Below are 26,675 nucleotides of genomic sequence, written 5' to 3' on the forward strand. Positions count from 1 at the left end.
ACCACCTGAAAAAATGATAATAAAAAAGGGAATAAATGGCCAATATCATACATGCAACAGGCCAAGTATCATGTGAGTCAGCTGCTGGTCCTTCCAGCAAGTTCTTGTTGCTAAGTTAGACCAGAAGTAAAAGAGCAAATACTGGAGCAGCAACAAGTGTCACATGTTGCCTGCTTTAACCAACTTCCTTTCATGTAGGTCTGGAGAGCTTTCTCTACTCCATTACAAGAAATAATTTTTCATCCTTTAGCTCATCACTGAAGTTTGCATGCTAGGATGTCTAAAGAATTCCAGTTATTTGATCTCCGTGTAGTGAAAAGTGAGCCGTGCTGCTAAAATATGTTATTCTGCACAGGACACCTCACAGAGATATTTTCATGATCTACAAAACCATCTGTACACTTTGGGAATTTGTTCTTTATATGGATGATACAAATGCCTAGAGGCTTCAGCCAGGAGTGAGCTGTCTGTGAGCGGTGCAAAACCCATAATCTCCGGCTGAGGGAGATGATGATCTTGACTTCAGTTTGAGTAATCAGTGGGTTGGACAGTAGAAGAAGTGAAATTTGAGAGACCATGTATTATGAATGCTGGTTAGTGAAAATGGATTTTTTTTTGTTAATCCAAGGCATTTGAACAATCACTGCAATATTGTGGGTTCTTAGAGCCCTTAATATTACCCATATATAAATTAAATGCAAACAAATCCATTCTATTTCATAGTGTCTTCATACCTGAGGCAGTGACTACGCCTGTTTTTTCCTAGCTCTTACACAGATATTCCTGGAATTTCTGTCGCTTTTCTATGTAGGAAGCTACCTATACCCACAAATGCTGCCTTCTAATATCTGTATGGGTAGGAGATGGCAAAAGGGGAAAAAAGTTAAAAAAGTTCAGCCTGAAGGTTTTCCTAAAAAAATCAAGACTTGATTTGGAGATCACACTGAAGCCAGCATATGTGTTGTCTGCTCACAGTTTAAATTCCTGTTGGAAGCCCAGAAGCTGCATTACAACGGAACTAAGCCATTAATTTTGTCATTTATTATAAATCTGCCTTACAGTGCTGCTGGGAAGATTTTACACCTGGGAAGGATGAAATATTCACTGCTGGACACAAAGAACACACTGTACCAAGAAGTGGCATTCAGCTAATATCAGCATTTCATCTCTCCTTTATTGGATCCCTCTTCCCTTTTGTTTCTTGGCTTCAAGACAGAGGGCTAATTTGTTCCACTGACTTATGCCCTGCATAACCCCATTGACTTCAATGACATTACTTGAGGTTTAATTCAGCAACGAATTAGGCCCAGAAAGGTTGTTCATAAATGATTCCATTCTTGGATGTGAACCTTGGCTTAATAGTTTCTCTGTTCTCTTTTTACAGACCATCAGATCCAAGATAGCTGAATAGTTGCAAATCTAGCAGGCTCCTATGGTAATCCTTTTCTTGCACTACAGTTATTGAACTTTACTGTCTTGTCAACCACCGCAAGTTCATGTGTTATTAACTGAACTTATCTTACAAAGCACAGCAAACAAACTGTATCACAAATGATGTTTACAACTGATCTTTTAATTGCGTTCAGTTACATCGCTTAAATCTCTAGGGAACTCCTTTGATATATAAGCAAATCCTACAGCATTTCATCAGATGAGCTTGTTGATTAAAAGAATGCCTTAAAGCTCAAATTGTTCTAAGTACGAATGTCAGGGTTTTTTCCCATGAGATAATCAGAGTTCATAAAAGAAACCTCCCCTTCTCCCACATCTATCCAACCTTTCCTTGAAAAACATCATCATTTTGTTCTTATTTGAATCTCACATTAGTTTTTTTTCTTTTTCTTTTTTTTTTTAGCCAAGTAATTTATCAGCTCTGATACAGTGACAGTCATTCAAGTTTACCTTCTAATTGCATCAGCAGCAGTGGGCACACACTATGAGCTGAGGCTCAGAACCAAAAGTGGCAATTTTCACTCTGATTATACTCAATGATCTGAGCCCAAGCTAGCTGCAGAGATCCCCAAGACAGAGATCAGGAACATGTTTCCTTCCCTGTGGACTAGAACTTCCCATTAAGAAGGGTACAGCTCATCTATGCAGATAGCAGAGATTTCTTGGGGACTTTGGTCAACTAAAATTTTTAATGAATTCCCACGTGGATTGATAGGTCTCCCAAAATTTACTACCTTTTTTATAGTGCAAGGCTTTAACCTTTTCTCTCTAACAAAAGCCCACCACAATGTACCTCTGTATCACAAAAAATACCCCAAAACCCCCAACAAATCCAAACAAAACAGTGAATAATTCCTCATCCTGGAGAAGAATATGAGAGAAGAAACCCAAACCAAAGCAAATTATAGAAGTTAGTCACATCACTTATATTCCTGGGAAGTCCTCAAGCACAGAAGCGCTCAGTGCAATATGAGAATTACACAGAGCAGAGTCTTCCTGATTCAGTAGCTCCAAAAGATTTTTGTCATACATGAGAAGGAAGGAAATGAGTCCTCAGAGATAAAGAGGAGAAGGAGCCTGACTGTCTCAGAAAATCAGTTTAAAACTGGGAAGGTTAGCTTGAAAAATCTCATTGCTTTGCATCCCTTCCTATTTTTTTTTAATTACCTGAACTTTGTTTTTTTGTTTTTTTTTGGTTTTTTTTTTTTTATAAACCCTGCAGAGATAAAAGAAAATAGGTGCAATGAGCGGAAGATCATTTCTGGATCCCAGATCCATCAAGCTTAGGTGTCTGCATCTGTCCCACTCACATTTTAATGCTGTAGTATGGGCCTCTAGAGGAGAAGGGGCCATTAGCAACATTCCTGCTCATTTATACATAGAGTAATTAGTGAATGCATGTTTTTATGAACCTCATTTTCTGCACCTTGAAAAAATCTGCTCTTTACAACTTTCCCTGATATGTCCATATGAGAGTATAAATGAATACTGCTCTTTCTAAAAGTGACACATTATCCATGCCTGCACCAGCTCCCTGGGTGTACTTTGAGGGCATCTGATGACCTTAATTTTAGAAAAAATGATCTTAAACACTTAATAATTTTGTGAGATGTTTTTAATTTTTTGTGGGGGGTGTTTGTTTTTTTTTGGGTTTTTTTTTTTAATATATAACCATGTTGGTGAAACCATTTTCCTTCTGTCAAGAAAAAAAAGAAGACAAGCAAAGCCTAAAATAAATCACCAATAAAACAGTATTACTGAAGCTTCAGTAATAAGATTAACTACAAAATGAAGTTAATGCTTTTTATATCCTTATCATAGCTGTATAAGGAAAACAAAAAATTAGAATATTCCCACCTAAGTCAACAATGTCCCGCTACACCTCTAAAGACTCTTGGCAGATCCTGAGTCACTGTGAGTGTACTTCCAGACTTGCTCAAAATGTCAAGTGCTGTGATCAAACTCAATCAGGATCAGTATTGATTAAAATCCTGTCTTGCTATTTTTTCTCACTTATTTCATGGAGATGAATGTTTTTATACAACGCAAAGAGCACCAGATTTGGAAAAAAGGCTATAATATAAAAAACCCATAATTTCTGGTCCAGGTTCCCACACTTCCCTCTTTTAAAGCAATATCTATATAGGTAATTACTACAAGTTATGTTTATTAAGCTGGGAAATTGAAACAAAAGAGTGATGGCAAGGAGGAAACAAAAACTAAAAGGGGATCTAATTGGGATAGGGTGATGAGGAACAGGCTTGAGATGAGGATTAATGAGTTAAGAGTTGTGGAAATAACACATAGTCTTGGTTTCATTGAATGAGTATGTTTTTATTCTATAACCATACTTGGTCTAGTGAAATGGACCTTAGATTTAAACCTCACAAACCTATTGTGTTTTTCTATCAAAAAATGTTTTAGTATCTCTGACACAGCTAAGGCTTGTGCATTTACTTTTCATTATTAAGTTTTTGCAGGTGTCTATAAACACTCTGCTTTTAAGACCTAAGCAGAATATGGGCTAGTTCAAGCAATAATACAGCAGAAATACATGGATGTAATTCTGGCCCTGGGAATGCTATATTGCAAAGCTGCGATGTTACATGTCCAACCATGTGCAAATTAATCATATTTCTTAAGCTTGCACTGGTCTGCACACATAAAACCTTTGCAGTGATGTGCATTTAAGGGGCAATGTTTCTTTAAAATGGATTTTTGGAGTCTGGAGATATATATATATATATATATATATATATATATATATATATACACACATTATGAGCAACTGAAGAACTGGAGAATTACTGTCTAGAAAGCTTCCAGTGTATTGATTCTCAGAAGAATCATACTCATTATTTAGCACCAAAGGTGAGGCAGAGACCTTTTTCTCAATATCTGTAGATTTAAGTCAGTGTCATGGGGGTTCTAAAGCTGCCCCCTGCAAAAACCCTTTCAAGCTTGATTTCACTGCCTTCAGCAGTGCTGCATCAGTGAGTGAACATCATTGATGGAGTTTAATATAAAACTCAAGCTGTGTTCCATGGAAACTACTCTGTTGAGGTATGCTTTTATTTGTGCTTACATTTAACATTATGAGAACCCTGTCATTCCTCTAAGTTTAAATCTCTTTCATCATAAAAGGAGAGAATAGGAAAACTATTGGTATAAGGACAGATTCCTGATAGGGAAGGTAGACTGTGTGGCCTTGCTGTCATTCTTTTACAGAATTAACTATGTGCTGTCCAGAAGGAAGATTTCATTACTATGGTCAAGTAGCTTTATTCTGTACAAAATAATTACTTAAAAGAGCTAATGTCAAACTGACATGTCGACATGTCAATGATATCTAGTGGGCACTTACGAAATTTAAAAGCAAGCCAAAATGATAATTTCTTAGCCTGTGTAGTTATCAAATTATTTTTCTTTCCTCTCTTGAGCTGAAAACTCAGCCCCAAAGGTTTTTGTTTTTTTTTCTTTTTAGCAGATACAGTAAAACCATGAATCATTAATTCAGATAAGTCTAGGCACATTGGAAAAGTGTGATTAAAATTGCATTTATTTCAACTAGTGCATCATAATCTTTTTTTTATTTTATATCAGCTGTCTAGAAGGTGCTTAACATAAAATCTTCCTTTATTTCTCTGTGGACTCTTCAGTTTTCTGGAGATTTCCTCTTGTATAAGCATTTGAAGACCCCTGTGGAGACCTGCTAGAAAGCTTCTGTTTGAAATGCTGCTGGGTGCTTGAGAGCAGTTCTATCTTGTTCAGGATTCCCTTAGCATCTTCCCTGGCAAGCTTCTGCACCTGATGAATTGAAGAGACTACAGGGGCACTGAAAACCACAGCACTGTGGCTTGTCACAAGAGAGCAGTGCAAACCTTTAACAACAGTAGAAAGCAAGAGATACTTACCTATTTTGTAGCTGTATTATAGACATTTGGCTTGACCCAAATTTCCAGAAAGTTTAAACTTTAGCAAGAGTTTTCTGAAATTTTGACTTAAAACTTTCTACAAGTCTTCATTCTTCCTAGGGATTTCAGAGTGATTTATGCTTTTGATAACCACATGATATTTGGCACTTCTCCATGATTTCATCTCACAGCCAAAGAGTAGCATGTCCTTTTTTTCCTGCCTCAGACTTGAAAGGTAACCTAAAATACAAGGGCTACCAGCTCACATGAGGTAGACATGGGGATCACTTACTGCTGACCTCTGTGATAGCTGAACTGTGGAGCATCTTGTAGATCCAGGCTTAACACTGAACTTCACATTCCCGCTCCCACAGGTGAAATGGCCCAGCCAGGATTCTGCTGTACCCCCTTAAAAAGCTGTGGCAGGCATGTCTCATTGGACAGAGGGTGGGCTCACCTGTGTAGATCCCCAGGTGACAACTTAGAGCAAAGATGAGGCCAGGAAGAAATTACCCACCTGCATTCACCAGGTACTAAGTGCAGCTCAAATGTGCATTGCTCAGTGCAGGCTGAAGGCACAAGTGATGCCAAAAATATGTTAAACCTGGAGCAATTTTAATTTTATATTTTCTACTTTTGTGAGTTGTTTCCACTTTACATTTTCTGACTTCATTAAGGTGAGAGGGGATTTTTGGTTTTGTATTTTTGTTAATTCCATCCAATCCAAGTGTATGGGAAGTCCTGAAGATGGAAAAGTCTATTGCTCTGTTTCCTCTTATGGTGTAGCTCTGTAGCCCAACATGTCATTGTGAAAACAGAGTTTTGATTGTACAGGGGTCAGGTGTGTGTGGTGCCTGCTCTTCAGGCTAAATAAAAATTATTTAGCCATTAGAGCTGTGTAGATTGCACAAAAAAGCCCATTTATTTTTAAACAAAACTGCCTCTGTCCTCTTGGCAACAAAAAAAAATCCAACAAAGAATGAATTAAACAAACAAAAAAAAAACAAAGTTAAAGGTTTTAAAATTTGCATCACCCCATTTTTTTCCTGTAAATAGTAAGAATGGTTTATTAAAACAAAAGTGTATCTGTGTCTTTATGTGGACTTTGTTCTGAAGGTTTTATAGCATGATAACTTCTCTGAAAAAAACTTTGGACCTTTGCTTCCTCTTGTCTTCTGGAAAAGCTTTGGAATGGTTTAATCATCTGGCTTTGGTATCTTACTGCCTTTGGCAGCAGTAGCTTTTCTTATCATTATGTGTAACTGCATGTCACCTTTTTCAGACAGCCATAGGATTAGGATAAGAAAAATTGGTTCTTTATGCTGCAGATCTAACAAAGCCACAGACTCCTTGCAGCCCACTAAATGAATGTCTAGCATTTTAAATTGAACTCTGTTAGAAGAAACAGTTGATTATCAATGCTACTTACTCTTTTGAGGAGATGTAGGAAAAAAATAAAAATTGTGCAGATTGTGTAAGGGAAAATATTTTGAAGGTACAAGAGAGCTTTGAATTTCTGATAAACAAACACATATGAGAGTTTCTGTTCAGTGAAAATTCATCCCTCCATGTTGAGGCACCCATATGGCAAATAAACTTCAATGCTTTGAGTGTGAACATCAGACCCTTGGATCCAGGAAACAGAAACATTCAAAAGACAGTGAGTAGAAGATGAGAAGGAGAATAATATGTTGTGTCTGCCAGTTTCTCAGGACTGTGGCCAACCATGAACACTGTATAGAGTAAAAGTTCAGAAAGAAAGCACAGGTAATTTTCTCTTCTCCAACATCACGCATTAGATTAAATTAGATCATTGCTGTCACACAAATGACAAGAGCCAGAACATTTCATCAGAGGTAAGAGACTTTTCAGTAACAGCCACCTCTTTCTCTGTGATGATACTTATTTTCCCTGTGATGAATTGCTATTTATTTGAAGGCTCTGATGATGGTCCCAGGATCAGGAAACTTCATGGAATGTGGCAGTTTTTGCACTGCACTGACTTCATGGTGGTGGTTATGTTGTAGCAGCCTAATAATGCTCTGATCAAAGTGTTCCCACAACAGCTGGGGATGGTGGTGCTGACAAGGCAGGCGGATGCAGGGTATGCAAAGTGCACAGCTCAGCTGAAGCAGCTCTTCAGCAGCCTGAATAGTCAGGCTCATTACTTTAACATACAGAAAGAGAAACAAATAAGGCTTTCACAGGAACAGCTCTGAAGAGTGTGATCAAGATGAATAGGGCTTGAACTTATGAAACCTGAATGCTGATGGATTATCAAAATACAGTAATAGTTATTCAGCAGCTCAGTGGGAATTGTGGACTAACAGCAGAGGAATTGACAGATCTCTTTGACAGTGCCAGCATCAGCAGAGCTGCCAGGAAGGTGACTGTCAGGTGGAGGCTCTGCCTGAGCCCCCTGGCTGTTTGTGCCTGTGCACAATATGGAAAAGTGGGATACCTGACAGGACAGCCTCTGTCTCTGGCAATGCATATCAGGAAGATGAGGATGAATGAACTTATCTTAACTGAATAACTCCCTTAAGCCTCATGCTCTGGAGTAAAGAAGTAGAGGTATCTCAGGAACATGCAAAGCAGCATGCATAGGGTGCTCCACATCATTCCATCTCCTTAGAGTCCATACATCTAGCAAATGCCCTGCTTAGCACAAACATTCTGCTCCAGGTGCACAATATAACAGCATCAAGTGTCAGGAGGGGTTTCAAAGTCAATAAAACCTCTTCCTGTGGTGTCTAATGTTTAAAGTAACTGAACTCAGCTAATGTTTCAATGCTATTTTTCCTCTCAGCATTAGCCTACTGCAGGCTTTTTTCCACCTTTGAAAATTGTAATAAAAGATATGTTTTAGGTCTACCTTTTCCATTCAGCAAAATCAGCAAAGCAGGCTTCAAAAAGCAAATGCCAAAGCGCTTTGTGAAAATCCTTCCTGCAAAAGGAGAACCACTGGAGAGTTTAAATGAATATCACACCATGCAGCCTAGGATGGTACAAAGAGAGATTACGCTCTAGAGCTCCAAGCAGAACAACAGATTGAATTCCATGGTCAAGGGCACCTTTCCCCTCACAGACCTCCTGCTTAAGGGCAGGGGATCACTCTCTTGTGTATTCAGCATGAAAAATAGTGATCTCCTTGCTCCAAATGGAAATAGTTTGATGGCAGACACCCCAGTCACCACCTGGGGTGGTAGAATACATATGGATACATTCTGCAATATGTGTGACCAAAAAAAAAAATTGAACCTTTTAGCTGAAGATTCCAGTAACATCATATCACATGAGGCATTTCGGGGGAATGACGAATTACAGAGAGAGAACATTCTCGGAAAGGCCATGTCCTCAGAGTCTGTGCCTCATTGCAGAGAGTTAAGTGGATGAGTTATATCTCTGACAGTTTATGAACCTTGTTAATATAATGCAGTACCTGGGACCGTGCCAGCCACAGTGATCAAGGAAGTCTGAATTAGACCTCTGCCATTAACAGACATCAGATGCCCATTTAAAAATAAATGTTTTGTCTGAACTGGGCACATTTCTCTCTAAAGCAGTGATCACCAGCTTGAAGCTCTGAAGACCTGTGTGGCTCCCAGTAACACAGCACACATCTCTTCCCTAGGTTTCAGTAACAGGCTGTTTAACATGCTGATGCTGAAGCTGCTTGGTAGGAAAACCACAAATAGCAGCAGTACTTTGACGTGTTAGTCCTTATGAAAAATGTGAGGTTTGTGTTGTCTTTAACCCGCATGTGGTGCAGGCTGCAGCTCTGTCACCTGTTCCAGGCATGGGTCACTCAGGGCAGCCCATCTAGTGGCAGATTAGGTTGCCTTGGCCCCAGCAGGAGAGGTGAGGGAAAGCTTCTGCACTGACAGAGAAGGCCAATCTCCATCAAGCCTGCACACTGGCAATGGACCGCATGAAGTGAGAGCAAAAGCCATGAACCTTTTCCTTCTGCTCTGACAACTGCACACAAGCAGCCACCATGCTGGTACAGCAGCTGTGTTTCTTCTTTGTCCCTGAAAATACTCTGCTTTTCTTGCCTCCAGAAAGTCCCACTTCTGTGATGCAGATTTCCAACATGGATATCAAAACAGCGCAATCAATCACATTTTAGTTTTTTGTTTTTTTCTTTTTTTCCTCACAAGATCTGTAACATAGAGATAAAGGTGCCTGTTTTTTTAGAGCACTGCAAAGTTCCAGTAAATGTTATGACTTTTGGTTTCAGTTTTTGCATGGAAGGCATGAAAAGTGCTACAGCTACATATATTGTTCTACATTGCTATTTATCTATAATAATACTCTGTGCAGAATATCAGCAATGTGTTAATGCTTTATGTTTAATGTTGTTTTTATTTAATTTGTGTATTCCAAATGTTTATAGCACCACATCTTCTGCAATTTTCTGTCAAAAATATATATTTAGTAGACAGAAATTTGGTGTTGACTTGAACAGATGCACCAAGTCTTTGAAAAATGAAAGACAATGTTATTTCCTACTGAAGGTTAGAGAAAAAAATATTTTTAGATGTTTGGTTCCTCTATTTCACCAGTTCATTGCCAGAATGGAAAAATATTTCATCTGGCTGTATTGACTTGGCAGAATAAAGGGTAGAAGGATAATTTAATTGAAGACACATAAGAGAACACAGCACAGCACTATGCTATGAAATCCATAGCCATCTTTGCAGACCACTGAGCTGTGTGGCTGCATAGCAGCAATAAATATAGGTTAAAGTTTTAGTGAAGTGTTTTTGCCCCCTGGTTTCTTATATAACCGAAATAAGTGGAAAAATTTCAACTGAAATCTTTAGAAGTTAATTTCAAATGAGATCTTTAGAAAAGTTTTAGGGAAATTGTACATAAAGTTAAGTTAGACTTCTCAAAAGAAGGAAAAAAAATCTGTTGTCAGAGGTCGGTTCTAGTCATGTTTCCAATTCAAGAGCTTTAATCTGAAATGTTTTGTATGATCTAGTCTATTTTCAAATATCAGGATACATGATGCTAGTCAGCAGCAAAGATATATCTACTAGGAAACATCAGGAGAATGTTGCAAAGGAAGAAGAAAAACATTATTTACAGTATAATGGGCTGGAGAGCTGTTTAGAGTGCATTGTAAGAGGGGAAAGAAGAGTGCCAGCGCAGATGGAAAGAGGGACCAGCTACTCAAGTGCACACAGGCATGCTGACCTACCTTTCACTGGTATTTTTCCCTGGTGCCCTAATAAATTTCATAAACTCAGATTTATTTGGTTTCTCACATTCTCAGTAGTAAAATACTAGTTCTATCTTTTGAATAGAAGATACTTGGAAGTTCTTGGAAAATGAATAACAGTATTAGTGGGCAAGGAATCATGAATCTGTAGGAACATAAGATTGCAGCATGAACCCAGAAATGTACAGGTATAACACATTAGGTATGAAAGTCCAGTGGAAGGCCAGAGACATTGCAGAATTAATTCAGAGCTATAGAAAACAGAGGAAAAACAGAGTCTGAAAATCCCCCAGATATTTTATGCCAAGACAAAAGAAACAGTGGCCAATAGTTCAGTGAACAGGAGTGGCAGCAGTTATTAAGGATAAAAGATTTTCAAGGTTTGACATATGAATGGGCTACTCAAATAAAATAGATCATTTGCTTGGTTGTCTATGAACCAGAGTAGATACAGGCCCAATAAGCAGGTCTCTGTTTCCCAAAAACCTGAAACATATAAAATACATTAATAATACTAAAGAAATAGGTTAAAATTAAGTTGAAAATAGCAAAAGCCTTCACATACAAAATTCATTAGGGCAGAAAAATTCCAATTTCCAAAAGTGTTGCAAGCAGTGTCTAAATCACAACTTCAGTTAAAGAGGTCCAATCTGATGGTCTTGGTCCCTTTGCTTGAATTATTGGGGGCCTGGTAGGGACAAACACAGCTCCTGCTTAGCATGTGTATCTAGATATTTTTTCCTGTGGAAACTTTGGGATCAGGAAGGAGGAGATAAGTGAGCTCAATCTGGGCTTGTGAGAGTGGAGATCTTTCTTTTACAGACTTCACAGTCCTTTGTTCAGATTTGCAGAGGCCTGCTGTTCCTCTGCAATGGAAATGAAATTTTCAGAGGCAGGTGGCTGCTGATGTGCCCAAAAAGTCTGTGTGCTCACAAGTTTTTTTCTGAAAACTCTGCAAAATTGTCAATGAAGATAGAATTCCGCAACAAGGTGTTAGACTTCATGCTTAATATGTACCTCATTAGTAGGTGCTTTCCTCTGAATTTCACAGTAGTCTTCAGCATGCAGCAACGTAGACATGAAGGAAGACTTTTTAGAAGTGGGCAGCAAACAGATGTGAAGCCCTACTGGTATTCAGAGATATGTTAGTTGCATAATTCATGAAGACGTCTATTTTATCTGGAGGATGGCATGTAGCACAAAAGCCTGCCTTGGGATCCTTTACCTTCTCATGCTGATCATTCAGTCAAGCCATCTCATTCAACTTCAACACAAAATCTGGAAAATGATCCCTCAGCCATCTGACTTGAATCTGACAGAGTCATCCTAAAACTCTTCCGTGTTCTTTTGGAGAAATCCTTCAAACTTCTTTTTAGGTCATTGCATTTTTGTACCAAATATAAAGGTCTTGATGACGGCATTTCTTTTTCATCATTCTTATATTGATTTATGTGATCTTGAGCTCTTACTGAGCCCACTAAGTACTGCGGTTGTCTTCATTGTCCTTGCTGCTGCTTCAGTAAGGCAGACTTTTATTTCTGATAATATTTTTTCAATCAATTTAGAGCCATCTTTTGCATCTTTCACATGCACCCTTTTGCATGCTTTCATTATTTATGGCTTCTTCACACTGATACTGTGTGTATCATGGAGAGATTCTATATTCTAATAAAATGTCTTTTGTCTTTCATATGTCAACTAGTCTGTTTCCTGCTGTCAAGAAACAAAAATTGTGGCCTTGTAGCTTCTATTAACCATCCAGTGACTTCTTGTGCTATTTCCATCAACTCTGTTTTTTCCCTAGTCAGCCACTCTATCACATATGAAAAGATGTAAACAAGTACACTAGTATGGAGGTATACTAATAAAGATGGAAAGGTGTCCCAAGTACACTAGAATGTTGAATTAGCAGCAGCGTTTACAGCCAACCTTAGAGTAACATTGTTTGAATGCAATGACTGGGGTATGCATATCAACTTTAAAATACTTTCCAGTTAGACCATTTTTGTCATGAATTATTCACTTTTCCACAATGAACAAGGTAATACCAAGGCAGTCCCTGTGCTTAGTGAGAGATTAATGGAATACCAATACACTGATATTTCTTCTAAGAGGCAAAAATTCTTGCTTGGTGCTTCACTATTTGGGACATAGGAGAATGGCCATGATAAAAATGGCAGAACTAGTGTTTTACCTTCAAGTTTTTCTTGCCCTGCAGCTTCCAAAGTTTTCACCTCAAACATACTTGGTGACAAATATAATTATCTCAATTTTTCCCCATAAATGTGAAAACAGATGCCAACTAGCTTTCTTTTGTAGTCACTCCTTCCTAGAGTCAAGCAGCTGTAGAATGAACAAAAGTTGCCACCTGTTTCAGGTATCTAAATTCTCCAAAATTGGTTCAGATTAATGTCCCCAGAGATGCCTGTTTCACTTCGTGTCTGGGAAAGAAGCCCCATTGCTGTCTAGCTTCAGCTTTTAGGAGACTGAAGCCTGATGATTTGAATTAAGCCTATTCTAGCAGAACAAAACAAGTGGTTCAGTTTCTATAGGCCTACAACAACCTTAAAAATCAGCTGAATTTAGAATATGCAGACTGGAGGACTGACACTCCTTCAGAACAATCTGGACATCTCGATACTGCAAGTACAAGCAAATAAAGTGTTTGAACACATAGAGGCAGGAAAGCCTGTCTCACAGATGGGTTGTCTGTGGAGCAGTGACTCCAGACCTGTGGTTCATAATGCATAATTAGCACTAGAATTAGAATGTGGATTCCCAGTTTAACACAGCTGTTGAGGAGTACATTTACTGCCTTTAGCTTGGTGTGGAGCTGCAGTGTAAGCTGCAGGTTAAGCTCTGTGGGGCTGGAGTCTGAGGCAAGAGACCACAGAGTGGCTCCTGGATAGTCAGACAGGAATGTTCCCTTAGCAAAGTGGCTAAACAGATTATGAGGTTATTTAAAAGGGAACTCTGAGTCTAAACAAGAGTTGTTTAGACTCTTGTCTGTTCTTAACAGCAGTACTGTACATGCTAATTTTCAAATTATTATTTTAAATCCACACTTGAGGAAGGATTTTGAAACAATGGAGAAGGTTCAGAGAAGAGTTCTGAGAGTGATTAGAGGGCTAGGAGGAGGAGATAAAGCAGTTTGGCTACTCAAAGGAAATTAACTATCTTCATAAAAACAGTTAGTGAAATATTCCCGATGACAGGATGATGTACTTTTGCAGATAACTGCATTGTAAGCACCTGAACAGAAATCTAGATATTTGGACAAGTTAAAGGTGAATTTTAACAAGAATTGTAGTGAGCTTTCAACTGTGGGATACTTTAAGATCAATGTTAAATGTTTTATAGCTTGAGACAGGAATTAATTCAGGGAATCTCTATGCCCTGCCTTATGTAGGATGTCAGACTAGGAAATTGCAGCATTTTCCTCTGTCTTCATGGTTTTCTACTATAATATGGTGTACATAATATTGGTATGTAAGGATTTTAGTATATAGGAATGTTTGTGAAAGAAATTAATTCTGAAAATTGGGAAAATGAGCACTGGTTTAGTGGAAGAATAACAGAGAAACTTGGAGTGATAGTAAAATATTTGTAATTAGTATCTAGCTCGCTCTGATACAGTGGAGTACAATTACCCTCAACTGTATTATGATTTCTTTTACTTTTTTCTTCTTGAGTAAATTAACTTCAATTTGCAGACTCAGTCATAAGTAACACGGTGCATATTACACCATTATTACAACACTTAATTCATTAGATATGTAATTTACATTGCTATTTATGTAAGTGCTGAATTAAATCCAAAGAATCTCAGGAGAGAGCTTGTTCCAGATCTCAGCTTAATATTTAATACGGAAATATGGGGAAAGAAGGCACACCTCAAAAGCTTCAACCCTTATGTCAGGAACTGCATGTGAGTTTCCAGAAAGGAAAAAAGTAGTATCTTAAAATATTCATCCAAAACAAAATGCAGAGGATTTAAAGAAGGTAAGGAGCACTTGGGAATATGCCAAAGAGAAAACTGAGGAAATATGTCACCTTGGCTCACTCTTTCACTTCCTTTTTTTAATTTTTCATTTTTTATGGAGCATATTATTTCTGACTAGTCTATTTTACAGAGGGCCGTGGATTAGTATGAAATGTGCAGAGGGACAAAATTTCAAAATAGACATTGTACCACTGGCAGGAGGTTGCCTGAGGCAAACACAGCTCCTCTCTGCTGATCACCACACAACCACAATGTCAGACATTTCCTCTTTTGAAATGATCAGGTGCAGAACCTTCAAGGCTACGAGAGCACTGGGGCAGCCCACGGCTGGTGGAGCCCTCCCTTGTCAGCAAGTAGTCCTCATGGAACATATTAAAAGAATTGAACTGTAGAGCCAGCAATGACAGGAAGCTGTACAGTTGCATAAATAAAGTGTATCCTGGAATAGGCTGCACTCATGACACAGAGACACTGCAGAACTGGGAATATCTTATCTTCATAAAGCAGAGTGGGATCTGGACAATTAATGATGCAGGGAAAGATACTCTGGATATGGCTTTGTTGCTAAATAGGAAAGGGCCAAGAGCCAACCTCTATCTTCCAGGCCAAATTTTGTAGACCAGCTTTTGACAACACTGCTTTGGTGCAGTGTTAAGTGCTCAGGGGCCATGCACAGTCTGCACAGCACTTAACTGAGACTCCTGTGAGTCCAGAGTGGTAGGGACTTACAGCTCTGAGGCAATGCCATCTTCTCTGAGGTGTTACTTCTCCCATTCAAAGTGTCTGAAACAATGAGGGCTGTGTCACTTCCCAGCAGAGCGAGGTTTTGCGCTTAGTTTACTGCTGCTGTACCATAAAATGGCTGTCTCATATCAGTCCATCCAAATTTTTCTCATAGTGAAAGTGGCAAGGCAGAGGAGAGACAGCAGAAAATATTCTTGTTCGATATTGATGTCTATATTGAGATGGTTCCTCAATTTTGTCTTTAACTCTGTAAACTACTCTTGGATGCAAGACTGAGGATTTTGTCATGCCTCTTGGATGTAACAGGAGAGTATGTAGGGGTGCTTGGGGATTCAAAGCATCTGGGATAACACTGAGAAAATGTGTAAGCTTGAATGAACAAAGAATAGCCCTGTCTTATCCTTTCTGCCTTCTGGGAGAGTTCTCTGAAAGGAGCTATCTCCAGAAATGTATTCATGTACTGTCATAGAAAATGTTCATAGGAGTACTCCAAACAGAGGCAGGGTGTTAGCTGGAAAATAAGTAATGTCATTTATCAGGAGGCCAGTGCTTGAGTTCTCTCTCTGGCCCTGTCTCACAATCAACACAGATATTCCTTTTGAGGACACTCTCATTTTAAGCATTTCAACATCTATGATCCAAAGGGTTGCCAAAATACATGAAACACATATTATTAATGTGATTATTATTATTATTATTCCATAAATCTCCATAGTCACAGTAGTATTTACTTCCCTCAGACAGCCTTGCTGAGATTAATCGTCTCCTTAATATTAATGCAAACTAGCACAAGAAATAGCTTCACAACTGGAACCAGTCAGACTGATTAAGAATCAAGTTTCCCTTCATATTTTTCCACATTTGAGATCTTCCTTGTATCTGTGTGGGGATGTACCACATGTCTCAGTTGGAAGTTAGGTCTCCAGCATTTGCATTCACCCTACTCTGTGAGCTGTTTGTTCATTTGTACATAAAATGGTGCACCTTATTAACTTTATTTTTTTTCCCCTGGGATGCTTAGATTTACTTTCAGACATGACTTCCCTCCTCCCCTCTGACATCTTTTAATAAAGGATATAAAAATGATGAAATAATTGCTAGACACCAGCTGATTTAAAATATTTTTCTGCAATGGGTATGTGCTTATGCTTCTATGCACACATGCATATGACGACATGCATGACAAAGAGGGAGGAAAGATTTTGGTGCAAAGGGAGAGGCTGTACTTGTTGCTCCATTTTAGCTACATTACAGTTTATGAGTTTCTAAATGCAGGGAATATATTTTGTTCCTCAGACTAACCAGAGTGAAAAAGATGTCATGTGAAACACAGTCTGGCAGCCTCCCAACACCACTCTCCCAAAGGCTTGAATATCATAGCACACCGAGACCAAGTATTAATGTCATCTAGGCCATAAGTCCAGCTTGAGTTTAGTAAGTGCTTAAGTAAATATTAAAGCACAGGGTCAAGGAAAGCTCAGAGTTGACAATAGCATAAAAAAAGAATATATTCTGCCATGTCTGCTTAACTTTTCTGTCCTTACTATGAGAAAAATGCATATGGATGTGACATGGTATTTTATGGCAGTGAAAGAGTGCACCAGCAGAAATCAGAACACTCAAAATAATACTGCAGCTTCTTGAGGCATTTTTCAGATTTAGATCAAATACAGTAAAACCTGCCCAGAAGAAGCTTTCAGCATGTAGCACCACTTGTCCATCTCTTCACCAGAACTGATGAATCTAAATAGTCTTTCCTACATACACCTTAAAGCCAGCAAAAACAAGTAATTCCAATAAAGTTCTTTTTTCCCCTTCCACATAAGTCAAGGAATTTACAATGTTATAACAAAGTAGCAGGCAATTTATTACCTCTGTTTTCAAGTGCAGAATGGGAGATAACAATGAAATGGTTTACCAGGAGGTCACTGTGTATTTATACTCTGAGCAGAATTGAAGAACACAGGCTTCAATCTTGACTCAAAGGCTGAACTTCTGTGCAATTTCAGGTATAGATAAAACTTCTCTACAAGCAGAATTGGGAACTCCTTCGTACTTGACTCCTGGCCAATATTTAATTCATCAGACCTGAAGGAAAAGAAGGTTTTCCTAGGGAAAATTTGGAATATTTTAGAAATAATTTGGCAGCTGATACCACTACTCAGCCAAGTTTTCCACCGCATGTGTGCACACAGAGTTTGCAGAAGCTTTTTCTCATTCTCATTTGAGTTTCATGTGCTCACCACCACCACCTGTGTTTTACCACCTTCAACACCAGTTCTGCCCATGGCATGATAAAGCATCACACCTCCTGTGACTCTGTGTTCATTGTATTCTGTAATGGCCATTTGCAGAAGGAAAGAGGAATGAAAAAGCAAGTCACTTCTCTGGCCTGTTAACTACTGCCTTTTACAGTCCCTATCCTTTCCACATTCTGATATTATTTACAGAAAAATCTTTTATCTCTTCCTCATTTTTACTCTTACTTTAATGGTTTTGCATCAGATCTATGCACTAAAAGGAAAGCATTTAGAAAACGCTTGACCTATTTTCATAACACCTACACAGCAGCCTGCTGTAACACCTAAATTTTTCTTTCACCTTGTCTCAAAGCATCACAGGTTTGTTTTTATTTATTTTTTTTTGGCAGTCTTGCATGTTTTGGTTTCTTCCTTATTTTGTGCTAAGCTGTTTCTTGATAAGGTTCAGCTGGAAAAACTCATCTCTCTGAGGACCCAATCAGGGTTTTACATCAATTAGACTAATTGACAGATAAAAAATAATAATGAAAAAGACACCAACCTCTTTTCTGGTAAGATAATTTTGGAAATATTTTAGAGGTAAAACACGAGGAAGGAAGTTTCCTAAGGGATGGCTATTTCACCATGGTTAAAACAGCTTTCAGCCAGAAAGTTTATTCCACTCCAAAACTAGCACCCTGTGCCTGACTGCAAAAATGTAAATAATCACATAAATAATCACGGAGAAAGAGAGAGTAAGATGAATATAAGGAAAATACATGAAGACAGAAAATACATAACCAGCCATCAATCTACCAAAAAAACTCCAAAACTAAACACAACTTCTAATTCTTCAAAAATCTACTGGATTTTTTGTCTGAATTTATAACAGGACATCTGAAATAATTTGCATTTATTCACATTAGCTCTCTTGATTTCTTTTTAACTTATGCTAAACCTCATTAAGCTGAACCTCATCACTGAGACATTGACTTTAAGAGACAGTTTACATTATAATTCAATATTGTGTGTTAAACTAATCTTTACCTTCTATTTCAGATTCTAGTCTTTTATATTAATAGAAATGATATGGTGTTTATGAAATGTAAAGAACTGCACTTTCTCCATATTTCTGTTACTGTGTTTGTCATTCTGCCTGCTTCCCTGTGCTCTGTGTGAAGCTGTGAGAAGGCAACAGAAAAAGGCAATTCACTACTTTTCAGAAAAACTTACAGTCATAAAACATTTTCAGAAAAGGAACCCCTGAGGGAGGTATTTAACCTTAGTCTTTGCTGGCGTTTTTGAACATCTGGCCACCCTACTTGATAAACATGCTAGCAGTGTTGGGGTTTTTGGAATGTCTGTGCTGCACAAACCCCAAACAAGCGATTCAGAGAATAAGAGCCTTTAGAGAGGAACATTTAAAGGAGTACAGAGGAGTTCTCTACATAAATCCCGTGGACATATTTTCTGTGTAGTACACTCCAACCCAACACTCTATTACTTAACATTGCTTCCCTGCAGTTGGAATCAGTGTCAGCTGCAGCAGTGTTTTGAAATAAATGGGCCATGGTGCAGTTCTTGTGCATATGTGTGAACACGGAGGAAGAAGGTCATGACGTCTCTAAGTGCATATGCTCCACACTGAATCCAATTGCCAAAATGCCATTTCCTATTCTAGCTACACTGCAGCACCACCATCTTTTCTCTTTAGCATGGAATATGTCCCACATCCATACTCTTGAAAGCTTTTTTCCCAGAACTTCCCTCAAAAGTATCACAGCAAGAAATTCTTCCCTTTCAAGCCCCTAATTTTGAATAATGGAAAAGATGAAATTTTCCCTTCAGAAAGTACCCTCAACACAGCAAATAACTAATTTTTGCTAGAATATAATAATATAATTTTTCTCGTATATTTTCTAGCTCTCAGGTGGGAATTCACTAGCCCTGAGGAGGGAAAGGACAGAAAGATGTCATGGTGCCTTATTTCCTTTATCTGGTTTGGAGGTTATCAGGACTGGAGTTGGTGGTTGGAGCATGTAGAAAGGGTTTGGGGTCCTAGGTTTTCACCACAGGAACTGCTTCATATAGGATTTGCTCTAGATTAATTCAGTGCAATTTAAATTGTAGGAAGCTTCAGCCCTCTTTTTAATATATATGAGGGCTACTCCCTCCCTGTGGAAATAGGCAGGCTGCTCTGTGAAAATCCTGGTGTATGACAACATATTCCATTGAAAGGTGAGGACTCCTCTTCTTTAGTTCCAGCCTAGATACTTATCTCATTTTCCTGTAATATTTCTGCTCCTTACTCTTCATTGTCCTCAGCAGAAAGGCAGTATATTTTTCCTAGAACAGGTTTGTCAACTCATGAGGTTTGGCAACATGGAAGTACGGAGAGGTGTTAGTAGCAAATCTGTCTCTTTTGTGACTTCCAATGCTTTTCTTTATGTTTTCTTTAATGCAAGTCAGCACTGCAGGTCAAAGGGGAATGCTGCAAAGTGGATTAAGCTCCATTCTGTAGCCTTTCAGTGCTACTTCTGTCTCTTCAACTCAAGTCAGATTCTGTTCACTAAATGAGTACAGTCATGGTGCACAATCTGTCTTGCAGGCAGCCTCTATCCAAATCCACCCTGTGAATCCCCTCTGTTGTCTTAGTCTCCCTTGGTCTTTTATCCCACACCCCAACCCCTGATTAATAGTGAATTAATGGGAGACAGAAACCAGGCAAAAAAGACTCCGAACAATTATGCTCCACTGTGTGTCTTCACTCTGCACTGCCCAGATCCCAGTACTGACTGTCCTGAAGGTAACATGCTGTGTCCAAAAATGCTGTGGAAGGGAAGCCCAACATCTTAAGCTTGGGGAAGGTGTCCAGTGAAGCAATAATAGGAACTCAGGGCCTGTCTTAGAAAAAGGATGGAAGCCACTGTGTTAAACCCTTTTCTGTCCCCTCTGATGGGGTTATATAAGATTTTTCCTTGGCTAATCATATACATTTCCTTCTCTTTCGTGTGTGTGTGTGTAGAATTACTTCCTGGATTACACTTCTCAAGATTATAATCTGTTTTTAAAGAACACTTGGGATCATATGAAAGAAGGGAGAAAAGCACATCTACGCATATCCGACTTTTCCAACCTCAAGGCAGAGTTAGCTCTACCTATACTGTTCCTGACAGATGTTTCACTGGAGGAGTGAAAAATGCTTCAGAAACCTCTCCTGGAAAAAATTCTTTGATTAGCCTAGTTGATCCATATCAGTAACTCCCCACATCTATGCTCAGCACAGAACTATGCTGCTTCTGAATTGTCTTCATTGCAATTTAAACCCAAGGTTTGCTGCCCTAGTAAATCTAGATGATAAGTGTATTCCTGTTTTCCTTCCTAGTGTTCATTTCTGAAACAAGAATTTTCTAAGCAGGTGGGAGAGGGGAAAAGTCCAGGGTTCTGATCTCTTCACGCAGCTGCTATGAAGGACCCTAGTGCAGGGTCTGGTCCTGGCCTCTAGCTGGGTCTGGGCTCACATCCTCTGCCTCTAACATGACTGCCATAAAACTTGTTGCAGCCTTCTTGCCTCCAGCTTTAGCAAGCACTGAAATTGTGAAGTCAGAAACAAACACACTGCTATTTTCTCTTTGCAGGATCAGTTTTCAGCCCTTGTCTTTGTTTCTCAGCTGACTGGCTCTAAAGTGCCCATCACGGGTACGGTGGGGTCAGTAGATCATCAGAGCCATGTTTCACGTCCAGGCATCACCTGCAGTTAACCGTAAAATCAGAGCGACTGCAGAATCAGAGATCAGGGGCACAGACTAAATACAGTAAACTAATGCTCAGTGACAAGGAAGACTGATACTTCTGAGCCCATCCAAAACATTAGATGTTAAAGGACGTCTACTGGTGAAAACTCAGTAGGCTCCAGGCACTCACAGGGTGAGATGTCTTTGCACCTCAGCAGAGCAAAGGCAGGAAATAGTTAATAGTGTTGTCTAGCAATGGACATCTGAGTGATGCTCTGAATCACCTCTGAGCCTTCTCTGCAATACAGAAAGGATTTTACATTTTATTTGACATAGCCTGAATCTCACTAAGCAAATATGAATAGCCCTACTCTGCCAGAGCCCTCTTTTAGATGATTAGGCTCTTTGTAGATATAACTGCCAGAGCTGGTCCTATGAAAATAGCAGTAATAGTGAAAGCAGCAAAACAGAAATTCATGTTTCTTTTTGTTGTTGTTTGCTTGCTGTTGACTGCAGAACTCGTATTTGTATTTCAAAATGTTTCATGGAATATGTTGCATAATAATTCATTGAGTTTTGATTCATTTGATTGTTGTAGTTTATCAGACTTGCTGATGGCAACTACAAATCTACTCTGTTAGGCAAAAAGAACACTGATTGGTTTAGAGGTTTTTATAGACTTACTGAAACGCTTCATCTCTAATGCATACTGTTCCCCAGCACAGCTAAGTATGTACAGCATTACCAGCAGGATTTGAGCCTGGCACAACAGAATATCAGCATTTGAATCTGTTTACTGAAAAACAGTATTCTGTAATATGTGGCTCAAGAGCATGCAATGCTTTTTTTTTTTTTTCTTCTATTGCTTGCCACTGGTGCCCAAGAACTGGTGTCAATTAAATTGTAGATGAGGGAGCCTGCAATCATCCTGATATGCTTCAGCAGTTGTAATTTGGTTAAGGCTCAAATCAATGTTCTGCTTCTTAACATTTCTTGAATGTGTTGAAAATCTAACTTAATTGTGAGGAACAGTTGTCCTGCCTCTGAGAAGTAAACAAAAGGCTTCATTTAGGCTTGAATGATAATGGACTCAACTGAATCTTACTATCTTTTTGATTTCAAATTTTATATTTTTTTCTTAAATATGTTTTGCAAATAATCATCTAATTTTTTCATTGTATCTGTAATTAGATAGTGGATATGCCTTTTTTCTGTTCTTAGTTATACATGGTAAACATATAAAAAAGAAAATGAAACAAAGTTAAACAACTGAGGATGAAGATACAAAGTTAGGCTCAGAGGGAAGAAACTGTGACTAGAAAAATGTAGCAGATATTGATATCACCCTACAATATCATCTGAGACATTGAATTACATTTAAAGAGTACTCAGGAACCCTTGTGAACACAAGATTTTACAATATGCCTTTCTGCCCCAATATTTGGCAGGTCTTCTCTTGTTTTCCTCCACTATAAACCAGCTATCACTGATTTAAGTGCTGATATAATGACTTGTTTCCTTGATCAACAGCTGTTCACAATTAGTTATTGCAGATTATTTCCTCTCTGAACTTCTACTGAGGGTCTAGAGTGCCTTAGACCTTTCTGCTTGGAATGTTAAAAATAATAATTTATCCACATGATTCATATTCATTTATCTCTGAGACTGTGCCATTCTAACACACTGAAGAAAGAGGTGTGAAGTCTGACAGTGATTTTTCTGAGTGTTAGATTTGCAGGCTGTAAATGAAAAATTGTGGCAGGCACCACTACTGAAAGCCTATTAGAAAATGTGACAGAAGGAATTTTTTAGTCATGATAATCACACTATATTTAAAAATGCAAGACCTAGAATAAAATCAGATATAGCAAACTTTTACACAATTATTTTTCAATTTTCAGATAAATTTCCTTATGAGTTAATGAAAATTGAAGCAAAGTGCAATGACAGAGAAACATTAAAGAGTATCTCACAAAGCTGTTGGATTTCTAAGCTGTTGGATGCTAAACAATTTATTCATGTCACAAAAACCTTTCTTAGAGGAATAAATGAAAAACATAAACTATGATGTCATGAGGCCACTTGCTGGACCAGATAAACATTCTTTGTTCTTTCCAGTCATCACAAAAGGTGACTGTATGCATACTCAAGATAAAAACCGAGTAGAAAAATCCTCTTACTTTTATGCTACTTACTCTGCTTCCTTTTTTCCCTTCTTTTTTTTTGAATTATGCTAGAGGACAGCTAACCTGGGAATAAGTGCAATTGATGTACATCCTGATTCTACTTGATAGTCTAGAAACAGAAAAATGCAGCTGTTCCAGGAGGATAGCTTGTTCAAAGATCAAAAGAACTACTACTTTAAACTGAGCCCAGGTACAGAAGTAGAGAGAATCACAACCTATGGTGTATGTGTGCTATTAAAAATCCCCTCTTATACCAGAAAATAAGACTTCAGTTTTGTACTTTGTAAACTAGGAGTAAATGAAAGAAGTAAAACTTTTTTTGAAGATCATGAGGAATTACGAGGCCTCCAACAGAAGGCTCTTACATAGTGCCCAGATTATTTATCAGCTCTGAGACACTCTTTAATATAATACAGACACTTCTGTTTTTCAGTTTTGTTGGTTGTGGTGTTTTTGTTTTTGATTTTGATTTTTGTTTGTTTGTTTGTTTTTTCCACTGTGGGTGAAATGGGAGCAAATAACAATGCTTTCTTGGCAACTGGAAAGAAGATATAATTTTATTTAATATTACTGAAAGGTGGCATATTTACAGAACACATTAGCTACCAATTTTTTTCTTGAAATAAGAGCAGACATTGGTGATAGGGAAATTTCCCTATATTATTTTTCTGTGCTCCAAAAGACAGCCCTCCTTAAAGAGTGCAATTTTTCAAGACTCAATTTCCCATGGTTAGAAAAGCATTTTAAATCCAGGGATGAAACCCCCACAAATGGCAGCTTCTTGATGCTGTTTTGCCAAGGGTCTTGGCTTATCAGCACATTAGGAAGAGTCTCTAATTTCTTTAAAAATTTAAATATCCAAACCACATGACAGGATATGCAGACACTAATGACCTACACCAGACACCAGGTAGTATGTCTCCACACATGGGTTGGACAAAGTTGTCAAAAAATGAATGACTTTGACTTCAAATAAATTAATAGTAATTTACCACAAATTGCATAAGCCAATAATAAAATTAGTTCAGGAACTGTTTGCTCCCACCAGATGTGTGCCTGGCATCCTTTGAATTCATATGGATTTCAGTATAATTTTTCAGACTGTTTTCTTTTTCCTTCCTAACTTACAGAAAAACATCAACTCACAGGGATGGCACTTATTTTCTCGTCTGGTCTTGCAAGTGCCTTCCAGAGTAGATGCAACTGAGGAAGAACCTCCTCTACTGCAGGATGTAACAAATTATTATATTCCAGTCAGCCTTATGGAGAATTAGTAAACAGTGGCAATACAAAAGCAAGTCAGGGGAAATCAGACCAGAGGTTTTTTTCAAAACCTGAATAAAATCTGGAAAACAATGCCAATACACAGCTTACCACTGTGTCATATATGTCTCATTAAAAAGGAAACATAGAAATAAGACACAATAAATTACCTGTGGTAAAGTGAAAATTGGCATCAGACAGAAATCACACCATTGTGAATTCAGATTTTAAAAGAACAAAGCAAATTGGCTCATTTGGAACTGTAATTCCATGTACACCTCATCACTGCATAAAAGGAACTGTGAACATCAAGAATGGAAGTAGATGCGATCCTATCAGAGCTTTTACAATAAGTCCTATTGCATGTGGGGCTTTTTGTAGCATTCTCAGCATCCCCTGATGCACTTCCATTCTTGTAATTCCAATTATTTACCTATCATTTAAGACTCTCCATAATTCACACTGTCATGTGTTGTAGCCTATCATGTCACTGTGTTACCATAAGGATTTGATCAGTGACTGAGCTGCTTTAACTCAATTAAGCATACTTGACAAACTGTGTGATACTCCAACTTTTACAGAATTATTTTTAACCATGACAAGATGACACATCATTGTCTCTTGACTGCTAACCAAGATTGGATGACACCAGCTGATAGTGGAGGCTATCTCAGATGACATGTGTACACAGCAGTAATCGAGAATGCATCATGCTATTAAGCTCCTACAATTGCTTTACTGCTGTTATAAATGTCAGTTCCAACCTATGATAACAAAATTTTCACAGCAGGGCTCCTACTCACACTTCTTTGGACATTGAGACTCATTTTTCTAGCTGCCTGAGTATTCTCAAAATTTACAGAGAGGAGAGAGTCCGAGTTTCTTCTAAGTAAGTCTTATCCAACAAGTTTAGACAGACCTGAGATCCATCTTTCAGTCCTGAAAAGTGCACATTCACATTGCTTCTATAGAAATTGCATTTAGGTGTTGCCTGTACAACTCAATGAACATAAACACCTGGGTGTTCTTTGGGTGGTTTTTTTTTTTCTGTTTTTTGGTTTGTGTTTTTTTTTTGTTTTGTTTTTTTTTTATTTGTTTTTGTTTTTTGGGTTTTTTTTTTGGCTTTTTTTTTTTTGGTTTGGTTTTGTTTTTTAAATGAAGACTAGAATGTAAGTATCTTCTAAGTCAAGTTTCAGTTCTGGCTCTTCCATGGACAAGACCATATTTCTGGCTCTACACCTCACACCCATGCTTACAGTGATGGTTATGGCCTTTGAGTATGCAGGTGTTTCCTTATTCAGCAAGCAAACCAGATGGCAAATTTTCTAACTAGGTGTGGGATGGTTTGAAAATGGTACATCCAATGGAGCTCCCAGTCCTGCAGTGTGGGGCCAAGTCTTATAAGCAACAGCACTGCCTGAGGTAAGTGCAGAAATCTTTATCACAATCTGAAGATGTGCACCCATTAGGCCTCAGGTCAGCCAGAGTACAGGACTGAGAAGAAGCCTGTAATGCAGATGTTTTAGTGTGAGCAAACCTAAGGAGAGGTCAGATGTGTGAACAACCTACATATTTTATAACTCTCTATGGTATTTGATTACTGTGTTTAAAATTTTGGAAGTCTTTCCTAGTACCAGACCTGTATTTGCTAATGGTAGAGATGAATGGGAGTGTCAACATCTTTGTTTAGTTTTAAAGAATGTAAAATTTTCTTCATATATATTTTCACATAAATAACATATTTTAGTAATGAGTTTTTTTCCTCAGCTTTCTTCATTCTTACCTTTTCTACCTTTTCATTCATCAGAGGAAAATAGGATAAGAGGAAATATTTTCCCTCTAGAGGGCTGTGAAAAAGACTGTGAGAAATAGGTATCTCTGAAAAAAAAGGAAGTATATTGGGAATAAGCAT

At 38.2% G+C, this 26,675-nt stretch overlaps 1 protein-coding gene across 2 annotated transcripts in view; it reads right to left on the reverse strand.

Annotated features, from left to right (window-relative positions):
• The window catches only part of NKAIN2 (sodium/potassium transporting ATPase interacting 2), a 533,456-nt gene that overhangs the window by 24,581 nt on the left and 482,200 nt on the right, over positions 1-26,675 (reverse strand). The window lies entirely within an intron of this gene.

This window comes from Molothrus aeneus, chromosome 3 (assembly GCF_037042795.1).
Source record: "Molothrus aeneus isolate 106 chromosome 3, BPBGC_Maene_1.0, whole genome shotgun sequence".
NCBI lineage: Eukaryota > Metazoa > Chordata > Aves > Passeriformes > Icteridae > Molothrus > Molothrus aeneus.